The sequence below is a fragment of the Nicotiana sylvestris genome, chromosome 12 (genome assembly GCF_000393655.2).
Source record: "Nicotiana sylvestris chromosome 12, ASM39365v2, whole genome shotgun sequence".
In the NCBI taxonomy this organism is placed as follows: domain Eukaryota; kingdom Viridiplantae; phylum Streptophyta; class Magnoliopsida; order Solanales; family Solanaceae; genus Nicotiana; species Nicotiana sylvestris.
In genome coordinates, this window is record NC_091068.1 from 160321229 (window position 1) to 160339287 (window position 18059).

An 18059-nucleotide genomic window follows, 5' to 3' on the forward strand; every position below is an offset into this window, starting at 1 on the left:
GCAACTATTTTAATTTAAAGTATAGATGCAATACACTTCATCTATTACACTCAAATCTTTCTATAATAGACTTATTTATTTTGATATTTTTTGATTGTTATAGTAAAGTTTTATTATAGATGATATATATTATAACATAACATAAAAATTAGTTTCGAGAAAAATTTGACTATTATAGTAAATAATTATTATATAGAAATATTGTTATAGAGGTGTAATAATAACGTAACCTATTTCGAGCAACACTAGATTTGCTCTTTCCTTGGAAGGAGGTTCCAATGGACTCCACGTCTGCCATCTGTTTTTTAGTCAATTAATACAACCAAAAAAAAAGATAAAAAGATGAAAAGACGAATGAATCATCATCCACAATATATAGCAGATGCGTAGGAGTAACCTAATAAGAGTAGAATTCAGGATATGGACTCATCACTCATGTAAAGCAGTTTTCCAATATTTTTTGTTTTGCTACCCGATGTTCTGTACCCGTTGTTGGGTTTTTAAGCATTAATGAGGCTTAAAAGAGGGTGAATGGGAAATGGAGGGAAATGAAATTTTTAAGTGAAATTTTAAGTTTCCCCTCTTGATGAAGGAACATTATCCCATATTGGAAAAGGAAGAGGTTTTTTATGGGTATATAAACAATTGCTCTTCTTCTGTCGCTCGCTCGGATTCGGCTTCGGTCAAATGATTGATTGATTAATTTTTTGGACCAAATTTATTTGTTAATAGTAAAATATTAACAGAAATGTTATTAAATATTTGTTTTAATAACATAATATTAATATTAAAATAAATATTAATATTAAATCCAATCCGTTTTTCAGTTGTGTAACTGAAAATTAAACTACCCTCTTCAATTTTTCCTCTTTATTGTTGAGTAAATAACCATTTATGTTATGACATTTATGTTGTGGCCATTTTGCATAAATAGTCATTCTGAAGAGTTGCACCTCTTCAGATTTCAGCCCAACTTTGGCTATAAATACAAGACTATTCTGCTCAAAATTTCCATACGATTTTCTGAGTTTCTCCTCCTTCTTCTGCATACTTTTAACATCAAATAAAGCAACAGTAAGTGTGATTTGCTACCGAACTTTATGTTAGCTGAAACACTGGGGTTCGAAGTACCACTACACCAGTGTGTAATTCGTTCTATCCTGGGAGGAAATGATCTATAACCTTGGGTACTAGGAAGAGATTAAATTCCTTAAGGGAATACTGTGAATTCAGTTGGCTCGGATTAAAATTCTGTTTCTGTTTTTCATTTCTGTTTATGTTCATTTATATGTTATTTTATATTCTCCAGAATTATTTTACAAATACAGATTACTAACAAGCTTAAGGAATTTAATATATTTTCTGTATTTGTACTCACTGTTTCTGGAGAGTAAAACCTTTGTGGTTTTGTACTCTATTGGAGATTAAAATCTACGTGATTTTAACGTGTGTGTCATTCTTTTACAGAAATGACTAGTGATAATGTGAACCAAGTTGTTCCAATGGTGACTACCAATGCCTCAACAAACCGAACAACACCAGCAGCATTGGCACTGGCGGAGAAACCCGAAAAATTTTCCGAGATTGATTTCAAGCGCTAGCAACAAAAGATATTCTTCTACTTGACTACTCTAAGTCTCTAGAAGTTCATCAAGGAAGATGTTCATGTGCTGTCCGATGAAACTCCAGAGACTGAACGCTTTCTCATGATTGAGGCGTGGAAGCATTCATATTTTTTGTGTAAAAATTATATTCTAAGAGGGCTGGAGGATGCTTTGTATAATATCTACAGTGGCGTGAAAACATCAAAAGAACTGTGGATTGCGCTTGAAAAGAAATACAAAACTGAAGACGTCGGGTTGAAGAAGTTCGTTGCTGCAAAGTTTTTGGACTACAAAATGGTAGATAACAAGTTTGTTATTACCCAAGTTCAGGAATTGCAAGTGATTATTCAAGATCTCCTTACTGAAGGTATAAGTAGAATTAATACCAATGTTGGTAGTATTAATTTTATTATGTTTACTAACAGAATTTTCATTGAAGGTCTTGTCATCAATGAAGCATTCCAAGTAGCAGCGATGATTGAGAAGTTGCCTCCGTTGTGGAAGGACTTCAAAATTATTTGAAACACAAACGCAAGGAGATGTCCCTTGAAGATCTCATTGTTCGGTTGAGAATCGAAGAGGACAAAAAAGCTGCTGACAAGAGAGGCCGTAGAAACTCAACAATAATGGGAGCAAATATTATTGAAGAGAACAAAAAGAGGAAGAAGGCTTCTGGACCGAAATACAAACCAAGCAAGAAGCGGTTCAATGGAAATTGCTACAACTGTGGAAAAGCCGGACACAAATCTACGGAGTGTCGTGCTCCGAAGAAAGACAAGAAGAAGGGTCAAGCAAACATGGTTGAAAAGTATGATGATGTTGATGACTTGTGTGACATGCTTTCCGAATGCAACTTGGTTGGCAATCCTAAAGAGTGGTGGATTGATTCTAGAGCCACTCGCCATGTTTGTGCTGTTAGAGAAGCTTGTGCTACTTATGCTCCTGTTGGACCGATGAGACGCTTTCTATGGGAAATGCTGCAAAGGCCAAGATTGAAGGATGTGGGAAGATATTTCTCAAAATGACTTCCGGCAAAGTGGTGACTTTGAACAACGTCCTTCATGTTCCCGAGATTAGGAAGAATTTAGTCTCTGCTGGACTTCTTGTTAAGAATGGTTTTAAATGTATATTTGTATCCGATAAGGTTATAATAAGTAAGAACGAGATGTTTGTAGGAAAAAGTTACCTCACCGAGGGCCTTTTCAAGCTGAATGTAATGGTCGTTGAAAATAATAATAAAATTTCAGCTTCGTCTTACTTACTTGAGTCAAATGAATTATGCATATACATTTGGGTCATGTCAATTATAAAATCTTGCGGAAAATAATTAATTTGGAAGTATTTCCTAAGTTTGAATGTGACAAATCAAAATGTCAAGTATGTGTGGAATCTAAGCATGTTAAACATCCTTATAAGTCAGTTGAAAGGAATTCAAATCCTTTAGACTTAATTCACACAAATATTTGTGATATGAAGTCAATACCATCTCGCGGTGGAAAAAAGTATTTCATAACTTTTATTGACGATAGTACTTGATATTGCTATGTATGCTTACTTAATAGTAAAGATGAAGCAATAGACACATTCAAACAATACAAAAATGAAGTTGAAACGCAACTTAACCAGAAAATCAAAATGATAAGAAGTGATAGAGGTGGTGAATATGAATCTTCTTTTGAATAAATATGTTTAGAATATGGAATTATTCATCAAACAACGACCCCTTACACGCCCCAATCCAATGGGATTGCAAAAAGAAAGAATCGTTCATTAAAGGAGATGATGAATGCATTATTGATAAGTTCTGGTTTGCCACAGAACTTATAGAGGGAAGCCGTTCTTACGGCTAGTCGAATACTACATCGGGTACCCCATAGCAAAACACAATCCATTCCATATGAAAAATTGAAAGGAAGGAATCTCAACTTGAATTTTTTTAAAGTGTGGGGGTGTTTGGCAAAAGTGCAAGTTTCTAAACCCAAAAGGATAAAAATAGGACCGAAAATCATTGATTGTGTTTTCATAGGATATGCGACTAAAAGTAAAGCATATCGATTTCTGGTTTATAAATAAGAAAATCCCTACATTCATAATAATACGGTTATAGAATCAGATAATGCTGAGTTCTTTGAAAATATATATCTGTATAAAAATGAATGTGAGTTGATTGGTGAAGGATCTAAACGACCTCGGGAAGCAACAAAAGAAAGTACACTTAATCAGGAGGATCCAAGACGTAGTAAACGTCAAAGAACGTCTACTTCATTTGAACCAGATTTTGTGAATTTCTTATTGGAAAATGAGCCTCAAACATTTAAAGAAGCTATGTCTTCTTCAGAATTATTATTTTGGAAAGAGGCAGTCAATAGTGAAATAGAATCCATACTGAACAACCATACATAGGAATTGGTTGATCTTCCTCCTGGAAATAAACCGTTGGGTTCTAAATGGATCTTTAAGAGGAAAATGAAAGATGATGGCACTATTGACAAATATAAGGCAAGACTTGCGGTCAAAGGGTATAGACAACGAGAAGGTCTTGACTATTTTGATACATACTCTCCAGTTACAAGAATTACATCCATACGAACGTTAGTAGTGTTAGTTGCAGCTTATAGTCTTGAAATTCATCAAATGAATGTTAAGACAACCTTCTTAAATGGAGAGTTGGAGTAAGAAATATACATGGAACAACCTGAAGGGTTTGTGGTTCCAGGTAAAGAAAAGAAGGTCTATAGACTTGTTAAGTCCCTTTACGGACTAAAACAAGCACCCAAACAATGACAAGCAAAATTTGACCAAACAATATTGTCAAATGGGTTTAAGATAAATGAATGTAATAAATGTGTGTACATTAAAAATATTCCAAATCACATAGTCATTATTTGCTTATATGTGGATGATATGCTGATAATGAGTAATGACATTGCCAACATAAATGCTACTAAGCGTATGCTAACTAGCAAGTTTGATATGAAAGACTTGGGAGTTGCTGATTTAATTCTGGGGATTAAGATCCATAAGACTTAAGGGTAAGTTTTATCGAGTGGTGGTTCGACCCGCTATGCTGTATGGGGCTGAGTGTTAGCTAGTGAAGAACTCCCACGTGCAGAAGATGAGAGTAGCAGAGATGAGGATATTGAGATGGATGTGTGGGTGTACCAGGCGAGATAGGATTAAGAATGAAGCTATCCGGGATAGAGTGGGAGTAGCCTCCGTGGAGGACAAGATGCGGGAATTGCGGCTGAGATAGTTCGAACATGTTAGGAGAAGAAGCATTGATGCCCCTGTTAGAAGGTGTGAGAGGTTGGCCGTGGAGAGTTTGAGAAGGGGTCGAGGTAGGCATAAGAAGTACTGGGGAGAAGTGATTAGGCAGGACATGGCGCTGCTTTAGCTCATTGAGGACATGACCCTTGATATGAGGGTGTGGAGGTCGACGATTAAGGTAGAAGGTTAGTAGGTAGTTTATAGTGTTTACCGATAGGCTTAGTAGCATGCATGTCCCTTTATATTCTTAGATTTTATTACGATATGTGATTTTGTTCGCCTCAGGTATTGTATTCCCTTGCTATTATTTGATACTACTTATCCTTTATCTCCCTTTTTTCTCTTCTATTTTTCTTCCTTTCTTGCTTCCCTCTTCCTCTTCTTGACCTTCTTGAGCCGAGGGTCTATTGAAAATAGCCTCTCTACCTACATTAGGTAGGGGTAAGGTCTGCGTATAGACTACCCTCCCTAGACCCCACATGTTGGATCAAACTGGGTTTGTTGTTGTTGTTATTGTTGTTGTTGTTGTTGATTAATATCCATAAGACTCCTCAAGGTCTGGCATTGTCACAATCTCATTATATTAAGACAGTACTTGAAAAGTTCAAGCACTTAGGGTTAAAAGTTGCAAGGACTCTAATTGATGTGAATCTTGCATTAGCAAAGAACAAAGGCCAAAGCATATCACAATTGGATTATGCTCGTGTGTTGGGATGCTTAATGTACATCAAGAGTTGTACACGACCAGATATAGCTTGTGCTATAAGTAAATTGAGTCGATACACGAGCAATCCAGGTCAATATCATTGGATGGCAATGAAACGAGTTTTGGGATACTTAGAACATACCCAAGGCTTTGCTTTACACTACAGTAAATATCCTGCAGTGATTGAGGGATACTGTGATGCAAATTGGATCAGCGGTTCAACTGATTCTAAGTCCACAAGTGGATATGTATTCACTATTGGTGCAGGAGCAGTATCTTGGAAGTCATCCAAACAAACTTGTATTGCCCGCTCTACAATGGAGGCTGAGTTCATAGCCTTGGATAAAGCCGGTGAAGAAGCGGAATGGCTTCGAAATTTCTTAGAAGATATTCCATTTTGGCCCAAACCGTTGGCACCAATAAGCATACATTGCGATAGTCAAGCGGCAATTGGAAGGTTTGAGAGCGTTATGTATAATGGTAAATCTCGTCATATACGACGAAGGCATAAAACTGTTAGACAATTACTCTCTAGAGGAATTATCACGATTGACTATGTAAAGTCAAGTGATAATGTGTCGGATCCACTTACAAAAGGCCTAACTAGAGAGGTAGTTGAGAAATCATCAAGGGGAATGAGACTGTGGCCAAGAACAAGTCATAGTGGCGGTAACTCTACCTAGAAGACTGAAGATCCCAAGATCTAGGTTCAAGGAGATCAAACAAAGTCATTAATGATGGTTCAACATTGTCAACTAAACTTTTGGTCCATTCTCGTGATGAGATAGTGTTCAGTACCAAGGATAAAGCATTAATGTTTTTTAATGATTTCTAAATTTGATACGGGGTATATCAAATAGTGTATCTACAGGATGGAACGTTTAGGAATCACCTATGTAAGTGTGAAGTGTTAGCCGCTTCAAGGAGAATTTTGTAAGGCCAGTTCTCTATGAACTTATGAAACCAGGCGGTATTCATGGCTGAAACGAACACAACAATGAGAACCAAAGACGGTTAAGGGTTGGTTGTGTGACTTGTGGTTGTCTAGGTATACACCAAAGTTCGAAGGTTCAAAGATATCAAATCTACCGATTGATCGAGTATATTCGACATAAGTTCACTACGGAAAGTTCAAAGAGAAACTTACTTATTCAGATGCAATTCTTGCGAATCACACAGTTTTTCATGCATATTTTCGTGATATAGCCATTCCCCATTCATGTGGGGGATTGTTGGGGTTTGTAAGAATTAATGAGGCTTAAAAGAGGGTGAATGGAAAATGGAGGAAAATGATATTTTTAAGTGAAATTTTAAGTTTCCCCCCTTGATGAAGGAACATTGTCCCATATTGGAAGAAGAAGAGGTTTTTTATGGGTATATAAACAATTCTTCTTCTTCTAGCTCTTAAAGAATTGAGAAGAAGGCAGCCTCGCGCCGCCACCGCCGTCTCTCGCTCAGCTCAGCTTCGGCTTGGGAAATGGAGGGAAATGAAATTTTAAATTTTCCCCCTTGATGAAGGAATATTGTCCCATATTGGAAGAGGAATAGGTTTTTTATGGGTATATAAGCAATTGCTCTTCTTCTAGCTCTTAAAGAGTTGCGAAGAAGGCAAGCCTCACGTCGTCGTCGTCGCTCGGCTCGGCTTCGGCTTCGAAATCAGAATCGAATTTGAATTTGGATTTGGATTTGGTCAAATGATCGATTGATTGATTAATTTTTTGGACCATATTTATTTGTCAATAGTAGAATATTAACAAAAATGTTATTAAATATTTGTTTTAATAACAGAATATTAATATTAAAATAAATATTAATATTAAATTCAATCCATTTTTCAGTTGTGTAACTAAAAATTAAACTACCCTCTTCAATTTTCACTACTAGAATTCCGAAAAAAAGCGACCAAACTTTAGGGACTAAAGTTGGTCTGTCAAGAAAAGCGACCAAAGTTGGTCACTAAATTGGTGAAAATAATAAAATAATTATTTTAAATACATTAGCGACCAAGCTTGGTCGCTATTTGGTCGATAATTTTGTCAAAATGTTGACCGGACTTGTCAGACTTGCTTGGTCAAAGAAATACTGAGATTAGCGACCAACATTGGTCGTTAACGGGGGACCCACTTATAAAATTTTAATAATTATAATATTATTTTTAAAAAATTATAAAATATAAATAAATATAATTTAAAATTAACGATCAAAGTTGGTCGCTAATTAAAGGGTAAGCAGAAAGACCAACTTTGGTCGCTAATATGGGACCCAGTTATAAAATTTTAATAATTATATTATTATTTAAAAAAAATTATAAAATATAAATAAATATAATTCAATGTTAGCGACCAAAGTTGGTCGCTAACTAAAGTAGAGATCAACTTTGGTCGCTAATCTGGGACTCAGTTCTAACGTTTAACAATTATATTATTATTTTAAATATTATATAAAATACAAATAAATCTTATTTAAATTTAGCGACCAACTTTGGTCGCTAATTTTAATTTATGTATAATTAGCGCCCAAAGTTAGTCTCTTTTCAGGTCAACATTGGTCAAAATTAAAAATCACTTTTGTATTTACTATCTAAATAATATAAATGTAAGCCGTTGACACTTTTGTAATACAAGGGATGAATAGACTAAAATATACTCTAACATGCTATATATGCAGTTAAGTAGTACAACGAAGCGTGCGTCTCTCTCTCTCTCTCTCTCTCTCTCTCTCTCTCTCTCTCTCTCTATATATATATATATATAAGAACATGAAGCGCTCAGAACACAGGGCCGGGTTCTTTTAGGTATTGATACACTTGTAAATTGATTCATCGACTTATAACCTACTCAGATGCATGTATATATATTAAAAACAAAACGTCTCGACTTATATCAATTAATATGTTATAATTGATTCATCGACTTATAACCTAGTGACGAATGAATGTAATTCATTAACTCTGTTACAATATAGTATAGTGTATTATATAATACACTATACTATACACTTAGTATATATAATACACTATACTATCTCTCTCTCTCTCTCTCTCTCTCTCTATATATATATATATATATATATATATATATATATATATATAGCTTATATACTATATACTATATTATACTATATATATCGAATATACCTTGTATACTATGCACTTAGTATATATAATACACTATACTTTATATATAGTATAGGATTTGAACTTTGATTTGAGGTCCGATTTCAAAACAAATCATATATTTGGGTTCGTGGGGAATGGGTAATCGGATTTTGGTTCGAACCTCGGGTTTTGAATTAAAATTTTAAATTTATACTATATATATATATATATCGAATATAGCTTATATATATATATATACATACATACTTACATATACTATGCACTAAGTATTAGTGCATTAGCTAATGTTATATCGAATATAGCTTATATATATATATATACTTACACTATACTATGCATTAAGTATTAGTGCATTAGCTAATATTACATCGAATATAGCTTATATATATAATATTAAATCCTAAATTTTAATATTCAATATTTAATATCGAATATATATATATATATATATATATATACTACATATGTACATAATTTTAAATTGAATTAAAAGTAATTTAATTTTTTTTAGAAATAGCGACCAACTTTGGTCGCTATTTTGGTCAAAAGTCAAAACTTATTTTGTTACCAAAATAGCGACCAAAGTTGGTCGCTATTTCTAATTCCAGTGTCAAAATCGGGTTTCCCCTCCCATTCTCTTATTTTCTTCAAAAAATTTCCCCAAACTCTCTCTTTTCTCTCTCACACTCAACCCCCCCTCCGACTCCCAGCAGCAGCGGCGCCACCGCCTCTGACCGACGGCATCAGCTCCACCGCCGGCGACCTCCACTTCCCAAGTAGGTTTCTCTCTCCTTCCTTTGTTTTTTTTTCCGAAATACACTTATTTTGTTTAATTCCTCCTAGTTTGATTTGTAAAAATTAATTGTTCTTAGCTAAATTAAATCTATAATAATTGTTAGTAGCTAAAATATTTAGTTTTACCTACTAATTTGGGAAAGAAATGGTTTGAAGAGAAGAAACCCTATACCCTACTAATTCCTATTAAATCTATTGTATGTTTCTAAGAAGTTGGAGGATTGTAATCTATGTAAAATAAGGCCTTTCAATTATTTTTACCTTATTGCTCCCAATAAAACCTTGATTATGCAAGTCAATATTCCTCAAATTTTGTAGTAATATTTTAAGTTTACTAAACTTCGTAACTCTAGAATAAGGTGTTAATTACTTCATAAGAATCATTAACTGAAAATGGACATGTTTAGGATTTATTTCTCTCATCTGTGAGCAAAAATAAAACCACTAATGCTTGCCACAAAGGAAAAGTTCCAAACCTATATTTTGAAAATTGTCTAAATAAGCCAACATGCAGCAACTGAATTTAACACAAAGTAAAAGAGTGAGAAATATAGAAATTAATGCCAATATATATGTGGTTAACAAAAGATTAGGATATGAATTAACTGAATTAATTTGTTCTTGTTTTATTTGTATAGATGGAACATCGTACTTGGATGTACAATAGGAATTATCCTAATCGGTAGGGATTGCGGGAGGATTTTGTAGAAGGGGTGGATGACTTTATTAGACATGCAATGTCACTTCCACCATACCTAATTGAAGGAGTAATTAGGTACCCTTGAGTTAGGTGCGATTGTTTGAAGTTTGGAAAACTGGCGGAAGTTAAGCATCATCTTTATAGGAAGGGGTTTATAGAAAATTACTTTATGTGGACTAATCATGGAGAGATCGATAGTAGCTATGGGATATTTCATATCATGGTTGTGGGTGAAAGTAGTAGGTCGGTGGAGAATATAAATCATGATTCTAGAATTCATGATATGGTTGCGAATGCTTTTGAGATGCACTTAGGGGGTGAGCCCAATGAAAATATTGAACAAACTCCTAATGATGACGCAAAATGTTTTTATGAATAGTTAGAGAAAGCTAGTCATCCACTACGTAAAGAAAGTCCGCACTCTGAGTTGTCTGTTGCAGTTGGATTACTAAGTATCAAATCTGATTGAAATATTTCTCAAGAAGCCATGGACTCTTTCATTGACCTTATGTGTGAACTAGTTGACTCTGATATCGAATTACCTGGTGATTTCTATAAGGCAAAGAGATTAGTTTCTATGTTAGGACTTTCGTCAATGAGAATTGATTGTTGTGAAGATGGTTGCATGTTATATTATAAAGATGATGCAAATTTAAGCAGTTGTAAATTTTGCGAAAAGCCTCATTTCAAGAGGTTTTCCAGCGGGAAGATGGTCTCTATCAAGGCGATACATTATTTACCTCTTATACCTAGGTTAAAGAGGTTATATGCGTCGTGAGTTCTACTCCTCATATGAGATGGCAATTTGAAAATAGAAAACCACCTGGTGTTATGTGTCATCCTTCAGATGGAGAAGCTTGGAAGCACTTTGATAGGACATATCCAGATTTTGCTAGTGAACCAAGGAACAATCGATTAGGTCTATGTGCAGATGGCTTCATGCCTTTTTCTGTATCTGCGACATCGTATTCATGTTGGACTGTCTTTCTTACACCTTATAATCTACCACCCGAGTTGTGCATGACTAGTACATATATATTCTTAAATTGTATTATCTCCCGTCCACGTAATCCAAAAAGTTTGATAGATGTATAATTGCAACCTTTGATTGATGAGCTGAAACAATTGTGGTATGATGGTATTGAAACATATGATATATCAACCAAACAGAATTTCAATTTGCGTGCTAATTTAATGTGGACAATTAAGAATTTTCCTGTGTATGGAATGTTGTCTGGGTGGATGACTGCTGGGAAGCTAGCTTGTCCTTACTGCATAGAAAATAGTAAAGCGTTCACTTTGAAACATGGCCGAAAGCAATCATGGTTTGATTGTCATAGTCAATTCTTGCCTTCTGATCATGAGTTTAGAAGGATGAAAAATGCATTCAAAAAGAATAAAATGGAATATGATTCTCCACCTCCGATACTTTTAGGTGAGGAAATTTAGGAGAGGGTCTAGAACTTCAGTAAAGTTACTGAAGCTCCACCTTATAGATTCCCCGAATACGGTGTTACTCATAATTGGATGAAACATAGTATATTTTGGGAGTTGCCTTATTGGAAGGATAATCTTCTCTGTCACAACCTTGATGTCATGCATATTGAGAAGAATTATTTTGACAATTTGTTCAACACAGTGATGGATGGTAAAGGTAAGACAAAGGATAACCTGAAGGCTAGAATGAACTTACAATAATATTGCAGGCAGCCTGAATTATACTTGCAAATAGCAAACAATGGTAAGATATTCAAGCCCAAAGCAAGTTACACATTCACTTTGGAGGAAAGACGGCAAATTTGTGATTGGGTAACGAAATTGAAGATGCCTGAGGGTTATGCGTCGAATTTTGGGAAAAAGTTGATATGGAGGTAGGGAAGTTGAGCCATTTGAAAAGTCATGACTATCATATTTTCATGGAGACCTTAGTGCCTATTGCATTTTGTGGTTTGCCTGAAAGAATCTGGAAACCCATCACAGAGATTAGTTTGTTTTTCAAAGACTTGTGTTCTTCTACATTAAGGGAAGAAAACCTACTCCGGATGGATCAGAACATTCATGTAACTTCTAGTAAAATGGAAAAGATATTTCCATATGGGTTTTTGATGTGATGGAACACCTTCCAATCCACCTTGTACACGAGGCACGACTTGGAGGGCCTGTTCAATGCAGATAGATGTATCCCTTTGAGAGGTAATATTATAAGTTTGATGTAATTTTCTGTTTTATTTGAATGTTCTTGGCTAACCTGAAATTATGTAGGACAATTGGCAAATACAAATAATTTGTTAAGCAGAGGAATAAGATTGAAGGATCTATATGCGAAGCTTATCTTGCAAAGGAAACTGCTCCTTTTTGTTCATATTATTTTGAGAGTAATGTGCCATGTGCTAGGAATAGGCCCAACAGGCACACGGTCGACCTTATGAATGATCTATTATATCCGCCTATGTCCATATTCAATCAACCAGGCCGTTGTTCTAAGAATGTTAGAAAGAGAAGTTTGAGTGATATGGAGTACAAGTCAGCTACACTTCACGTGTTGCTAAATTGTCCGAAGTTGTACCATTTCTCAAGTAAGTATTGATTTAGTAGTTATCAAAATATAAAATTTACTGTGATTACATCTCAATGCAACTATTAAAAATATTTGATGTGTCACAGTCACTTCGTGGGTCAATTTGGCCATGATGCTGTATATACGACATTTGATACGTTGCTCAAATAATTTGTAAGTTTATCCTTAAAATATTCTAACACTATGTAGGTAAACAAATTGGAAGTTATGTTAACTTATGAATTTTTTTAACAATATGTAGGTAAATGATCCAAATAATGATGTAAATCAATTTTTGAAAGTATATCTTGGGGACCTGGGCTTCAGGTCACAACAATGCCTAAGTACGTTGTGAATGGTTATAAGTTTCATACAGAGGATTGTTCTAAAAATAAAAATAAAAAACAACAGTGGGGTGTGGGTTCAAGGTGGTGATGACAACCAAGTTGGAGATATTGATTATTATGGTGTACTCAAAGAAATAATAAAACTATAATATACAGGTTGGTCATTTAAGAAATTGATACTCTTTAGATGCAAGTGGTTTGACCCAAATCCAACAAGAGGAACAAGAGTACACAATCAATACAACATAATTGAGGTTAATCATACGAGGGAGTATGATCGCTATGATCCTTGCATAATTGCACATAATGTTAGGAAAGTATATTATGCTCCTTATCCATTGCGGCGGAATAAGTCTGATTGGTGGGTTGTAATCAAAACTAAGCCTGTAGGTAGGATGGAAGTCGAGAATGTGTTAGATGTTGCATATCAAAACGATATCTCCAGTGTTCACCAAATAGTGGACGAACTTTTAGAAAATGATTTGGAACATCCTGAACACATATTGGAAGAAGTTGATATAAATGAAGTAAGAATTATAGAAAACGAGGAAGAAGAATCAACTGATGAAGCTCAAACTAGTAAGGAAGAAGCATTCTCTGACAAGGAACAATACGTCGATGAGCTTTAAAAAGTTGGTTTCTTTAATAACTATCGTTTATAACTTGTTTTTTATATGTTTCAATCTAAATATGTATTATATTATGCAGATGATAGACAAGGGTCGAGGTAAAAATGACCCTAGTGGTTCTCGGGGTCAAGAAAAGGCTAGGAAACCAAAGAGAAGGGTAGAAGATAATACTCAATCTTTTCCACCCTCTTCTGATGTGCCTATGCCTATGCCTATGTCTTTGCCTCCACCCCAGGGCTATTCTGAGCTGCCACAACATCACACGACCTACACCTTTGTGCAGACACCTGGTCTTTCGTCATAGGGCCAGAGGACTATACGTCTGACATACAGTCCACTTGCCTTACTACCACGTGGATCACACCCATCAGCATCACATGGATCGCATCGATCCATGTCACATCCACATGGATCACAGCCATCAGTGTCACAGCCATTCGGGTCATAGCAATCAGTATCACATCCACGGGCGGTCCATACAGCTATGTCGCAGTCACAGGGATCGCATCCATCTTCATCCGGGACTCCATCTATTTCAGGCCTTCGACTGCGAGATATTAGCTCTGATTCCCCTACACCTTCCACACATGCCTCTGATATACATGTTTCGGACGGTGATGCTGATGCTGATGAGGAGGTACATTGTAATCAATATGGCAGGATCATCATAGTCCCTAAGGGTGATGAGTAAGAGTTATTTGTTATTTTTACGTTTATTGTTTTGTACAGTTTTTACTAAGATATTAATGCATTTTTTTAATTAAATTTTAAGTTCATCCCGAGTAATGTTACTACGAGGATAATCACAAAAGCAACTAGAAAGCTTTATGATGGCTCTTATGCGTCTTGGAGTGAATTCCCATTCTCGCTGAAGGAGCAAATTTTCAATAAATTTAAGGTATAAATGTTCTTTTAAGTAGTATAATTATTTATATTTATGATATTTCCATATAATATTTAACTTTTGAAATACAGAGCAAGTGTGTATGGGAACACCGCTATAGCGCGGACGTGGCTGCAAATTTTCATCTCAAAGCTCGCAAGCGGTTGTCACATACTTTCTCCAAAGCTAGAAAGTTGAACTAGAAGCCTGGCTGGTTGCTTCAGAATTTATGGGAGGATTTGCAAAGGCAATGGCTTACTGCAAAGTTCTTAGAGAAGAGCGAAAATGGAAAGAAAGCTCGCGCATCTGAGAAGGGAGGATCCTTGCCCACTGGAGGTGCGATCAGCATAGGGACAATAAAAAGAAGAATGATACGTAATTGCTTAATTTATTTTAATTTTCAAAGTATATCTATTCTATTTATTAACTACAATTTATGAGTTTTCGGGAAAAGAAGTTGGGGCATCCGATGAATCAAGATGAGCTATTCAAGGAGACTCATATTGTGAAGAAGAAGAAAGAGACGGATCAAGAAAGGTGGGTCGAGGGACGAGCCTCGACTGTACATGTAAGTTTTCACTTTTCATTATGTATTTTGATTTACTTTTATATAAATTTTGAAATACTAATTCAATGTAATTTTTATTATAGGGTCGCTTCACAGCTGGAGTGGAGGAATTCATACGCAATCAGCCACCTAATGAGTCGGGCGAGCCAATCCAACCTTCGAACGAGGATGCTGAAAGAATGTGGACAGAGGCTGCAGGCGGTCCAAAATGGGGGAAGGTATACGGGCTTCCTACTAAGAAATTTCATCGCTATAAGTGTGTAATGCAAGGAATAGGGACTTCCTCGCAAGCCGAGCAACTTGATGGGGAGAGCCTCTCAGATATGGGGGAGACTGTGACAAAGCTCACATCCGAGCTAGAAGTGGCCAAGGAAAGAGAAAAGCTTAGAGATACTCAGTACATTGGCGTGGTCGCTCAGTGCCAGGGAATGCAAGAGCAGCTCAAATCTCTCCTAGCTTCTGGAGGTTTTCCGATTCCCCGGTCTCGTGACTCATCGCCAAAGGCTCGCCTTCCCCGTGCTCGTTCCTCCCGTCCTCCCCGTGATCGTTCTTCCCGTCCTCGACAAGTAGATCCTTCTGGATACCGTCTTGCTGATGAAAGTTCATCAGATTGTGATGATAATGATGTACAAAACACTCATTGACTTTTATACACTTTGAACTAGACAAATAGAATCGATTTTCGAATGGGCTTGTAATAAGAGTTAACTTAGTGTGGTTAGCTTAATGTGGTAGTTCTATTGAACTTTATACTTTGTTGGTTTTAATGTTATTTTTGTATTGTTGTTGTTGTTGTTGTGTTGTTGTTGTTGTTGCTCTTAATAGGAATTTGGTATGACTGGCAGGTGGTGTAGCTGCCAAAACAGACAATTTCCGCCAAAATAATACCCAAAAAAGTGACCAACTTTAGTCGCTTGTTCGTCGCTTTTCTATTAAAAAAAAATATTTTCTGGGTAATAGCGACCAAAGTTGGTCGCTAATTAACCCAGATTTCTCAAAAAGCGACCAACTTTGGTCGCTATTCCGTTAAAAAAAAAATTCTGGAAATATAGCAACCAACTTTGGTCGCTTATATTTAAAAAAAAATTAAATTCTTGAAATTAGCGACCAAAGTTGGTCGCTTATTTTTTAAAAAAATTAAAAAAATTAATAAAAAAGCGACTAACTTTGGTCTCTATTTTTCAGATTTTAAAATATAATATTTGGATTAGAGACCAAAGTTGGTCGCTTTTTTATGATTAATAATAAATAAAAAAAAAGTAATTTACATGTAGAGACCAACTTTCGTCGCCAAATTTATATTATTAAAATATTAAAGCGACCAAAGTTGGTCGCTATAGTCTTTACCCGGAATATTTGGTCCTTTTACCTTAGAGACCAAAGTTGGTCGCTATTTTAGGGACCAAAGTTGGTCACTAATTAGCGACCAACTTTAGTCCCTAAAATAAAGGGACCAACAATATAGCGACTAGGCATGTTTGTACGCTTTTTGGTCGCTTTTTAACCTATAAGCGACCAACTTTGGTCGCTTTTTGTGGTCGCTTTTTACCGGATTTCTAGTAGTGTGTTCCTCTTTATTTTTCCTCTTTATTGTTGAGTAATAACTATTTATGTTGTGACATTTATGTGTGGCCATTTTGCATAAACAGCCATTCTGAAGAGTTGCACCTCTTCAGATTTCAACCCAACTTTAGCTATAAATACAAGATTATTCTGCTCAGAATTTCCATACGATTTTCTGAGTTTCTCCTCCTTCTTCTGTATACTTTTAACATCAAACAAAGCAACAGTAAGTGTGATTTGCTACCGAACTTTGTGTTCGCTGAAACACTGGGGTTTGAAGTACCACTACACCAGTGTGTAATTCGTTCTATCGTGGGAGGAAATAATCCATAACCTTGGGTACTGGGAGGAGATTAAATTCCTTAAGTATGTGAATTCAGTGGGCTCGGATTAAAATTCTGTTTCTATTTTTCATTTCTGTTTATGTTCATTTATATGTTATTTTATATTCTCTAGAATTATTTTACAAATACAGATTACTAACACCCGTATCAGAGCACGACTATATCCGGATTCGCACTGCGTAGTGCTCTATTCAGGGTAAGAGCTCTCTACCAAGGATTTTTTTCATAATGATCAAGACTCGAACCCGAGACTTCTGGTTAAGGAAAAACAGCTTCATTTGCCGCACCACATCCTTTGATGGTAATATTCATAGCTCAATCCACCATGATTTAGAGCCCGTTTGAATGAGCTTGTTTTAAGCGATTTTTAAGCCAAAATAGCTTTTAAGCCATAAGTTAGGAATTCTAACTTTTGGCTTTTGGCTTATTTTTGTCATTTTAGCTTAAAAACACTTTTTTACTTTATCCAAACACTACAAATGGCTTAAAAGCTATTTTGGGTTAAAAGCACTTAAAACAAGCCAATCCAAACGGGCTCTTAAACAATTTCTCTCGTACAATGGCACACCAAATATTTTCTATCATTTGATTGGTGAATGAAAAATATTTTTCGAATAAAATATATAATAAAATTAATAATAAAAGGGGCTACTTGGAGCGAGTTTTTATAATTATTTTGAGTACTAAAAATAAATAATAATATTTAAAGTGTTAGTTGACGTAAGTAATATAGAGTTTAAATTGAATATAATTGCAAGGGAAATTATTTTTTCCCATTTGATTCTGTCAACTAAATTTCAAAAAGTGTTATTCGCATAAAAAAATACTTCCCTGCAGAAAAAATTACTTCGATCATACCGAACAGAACCTAAATGGAAAACAAGAAAGAAGATGGAGAAGGATTAACATATCCTAGAACATTAAAAGGGAAAAATGAAATATCTGAACGCTCCCGAAAAGTGTCCACCACTATTTCTA